The following is a 2,885-nucleotide window of genomic DNA, read 5'->3' as shown; positions in this document are numbered from 1 at the left end:
TATGAAATCATTTGTTTTTAATGAAAGCAAACTTCTCAAAAACGTGCATTTACATAAAAACTATTTACAGTTTCTAGTGAAGAACAGTCTCTCCAAGTTAATACTAAATTACATTAAACAAAGGGCATACAATTTATAATTTATTCATGATAAAAAAAATGCACAAACTTGGCTTATTTACATCAAACCTGAGCAGTGTAAATCCCATAAAATGTGAGCTTAAAAAAAATAAGTTTTCAGACTTCGTCACTTGAGGTATAATGCATAGCCAACTCCCAGGAGAAAAAGAACAATGGGGAGAAACAGAAGTAGCAGCCGCAACCAAGGCTCCATTATGACATCACTCACGTACCTCTTCTGGCTGATTGGCTGCGAGGCTCGGAGGGAGCGTTACGTAACCCGCGTGGCCACAAAGGCCGAACGTCAAAGCAGAGACCAGGGGGCCGCCTTGGGGGCAGGCTTTGCGATTCACCTGCAGGAAATGACACGTGCGGGCTGGCTGTGCATGTGTACTCAACTTAGCCTCGTCTCCTTCCCAGCAAAGCGTGCGCTACGGCAGCCAAGAACAGAACTCAAGTGAGCAGCTTTCAAAACAGGAGACTTTCAAGAATGTTCCAGGTTTCGAGCCCTTACTACCTAGTCTCAGTCTTTTTTTTTTTCTTGTCAGGAGACTCCAGCTACTCATTGGCCAGGTCAGACTAAACCCCAGAGGATTATTGACCTGGGTGGAAGATGATAAGCAGTGATCCGCCAAGGTCCTGCTAAAGATCTTGCATTGGCACTATTGGCTTTTTTTAAGGTATGGTCCCTGATATACTGGCTATGTTAAAAACAAACAAACAACGTGAGACAAACAACGGCAACTAATAACTTGCAAGCTCCTCGACTCAACCCTGAGGTTTCCTGAGTCATTTCAGACGAGCTCTTGTGCAACCCTGCGATTTCTAATAAAGTTTTACGAATGGGAAACAAATGCGTGGTGGCAGGGTAGAACGACATGATCTCTGGGCTGCTGGTGTCTGCCTGGGAGATGGGGGAGATTTAAGGTCTCTGGATCATGCTTAGTGTTTGGATTCTTGGGTGGGTTTGGTTGCGGTCAGTCCAGGTGTTTCAAAAATAATTTCAAAAGTAATTCCGCCTATGACAGTTTGTACATAGGGTTAGGGAGAATAAATGGGGGTGGGGGTGGGGAGTTGGATTTGGATTTAAGGGGGGAATTGGACAAAGTCTGTCCCAGGTCCAGGGTTGTTAGTAGGGGATGGGGTGAGTGGTTGTGGTGCTCATGGTGGAGAGGGACCGGGGATGTTGGGACGGGGACGTGGTCGTCAGCTCCACGCCTGCCCCACTGCGGCAGCACACCTCTCCAGATCCACCTGCAGCTGCAGCAGTTGGCTGCCGCCCGTAAACAGCTTCTGCCTGGAAAACGAAAACACACACACACACACACACACACGTGCATTAAGAGCAAAAAAACACAAAACAGACTGTCTGGCTGTACAGTGTATAGACGTGCTAAATTATCAGAAATAAATGGCAGGTATAAAGTGCAAAATTAAAGTGTTTATTTTCTTGTATGCACGCTTGCACAATCACACACTTGCTCAATCCTGAACTTGTAAACACCCATTCACTCTCTCCCTAAGAGAGAGAGAGAGAGAGAGAGAGAGAGAGAGAGAGAGAGAGAGAGAGAGAGCCATCCTCAAGTGGCCATTGTTGACACTCTTGACAAACACCTTGCTGCTATCAGATAGGCAGAGGCCCAAATATGCTCCCCTGCCTGTTATGACAAACAGGAAGAACATTATGACAGGAAGAGGAAGTGACATTAGCAGACATCCTGCAAGGCCAGACGATCACATGACAACGAGGGAATGTTTATAGATTTAACCCATAAAATGGTCCACTGAAGCTAGCCGAGACAGATGAACAATTCACTGATATCAAGCTGATATTATCTTTACAATCAGACTCAGTCAACATTTCCAAAAGAGTTCAGAGCTTTGGTTTGTGCCAATGTATCACTACCAAAGCTCGATGAGCCAATCCCAAAGTCCGGACTCACAGTCTCACAGACTTTGGTGCACGTTCTTGTGAAATTCGTACTTACAGTAGGGCTTATGGCTGTCCCAATCCCATTTATACCTATCTAAGCCCATGTGGTCTTACACACTCACTCACTTAGCACCTGAGATCAATTAAGTCTGTGAGTCTTTAGTCCTTTAGTCATCAGGGCCCACTTTGGGATTGGCCCATTGGCTTATCTAGTGTTGTTTTGATAAGCCTCACCCTCAACCCCGCCCATGGATGAGCACAAATCCCCCATATATTTGCCCACTTAAAAAGTCAGGCTTCAGTTGAGCACCTCACCACATGATTATGTGTCTGTCTGAGGGGCTGTCTCTACTGTAAAGCTGTACGCTGCATGAGCATGTGTCACAAGGTCAGTTCGTTCGCCGCTCACGGGCCTCAAACCCGCCACCTTGACAGACACACCGGCATGGAAGACGAACGCTCTAACCACTGAGCTAAAAGCCCAGGCTTCCAAACTCAGCGGTTAGAAGTGTTCTTAAGGTTAGGGCTGTGAGGATTTACACGGGCAACTAGCACGCTAGCTCAGTCTGCCTCCGGACCACTCCACTGTGGAGCTTGAGAGGGTTTGAAGTGGAGTTGTGCGCTGGCACGCAGACCTGTGGCCTGGGCTCCATCACCAGTGTGCTGGCGAGGCTGGCGATGGTGGCGAGGCTGGCGAGGGGTGCCCTGCCCGTGATGGGCGCCTGGGTAGGGAGCGGAGCTGGGCTGGGCTCATGTGGGCTTTATTTCCACCCCTATTTCCGCTCCCTATTCCAGACCCCGAGCTGTTTCCACTGGAGGAGCGCTGACAGCTG

General features: G+C 47.9%; 1 long non-coding RNA gene across 1 annotated transcript in view; it reads right to left on the bottom strand.

Annotated features, from left to right (window-relative positions):
- The window catches only part of LOC125301048, a 12,236-nt gene continuing 9,351 nt past the window's right edge, over positions 1 to 2,885 (bottom strand). Inside the window, exon 3 of the long non-coding RNA XR_007194660.1 lies at positions 1 to 1,416. This is a non-coding gene — a long non-coding RNA (uncharacterized LOC125301048). The remainder of the gene's footprint in view (positions 1,417 to 2,885) is intronic.

The sequence above is a fragment of the Alosa alosa genome, chromosome 9 (genome assembly GCF_017589495.1).
Source record: "Alosa alosa isolate M-15738 ecotype Scorff River chromosome 9, AALO_Geno_1.1, whole genome shotgun sequence".
In the NCBI taxonomy this organism is placed as follows: domain Eukaryota; kingdom Metazoa; phylum Chordata; class Actinopteri; order Clupeiformes; family Clupeidae; genus Alosa; species Alosa alosa.
The sequence above is the reverse complement of the archived record's forward strand: the minus strand, read 5'-3'. Positions and strand labels throughout refer to the sequence as shown.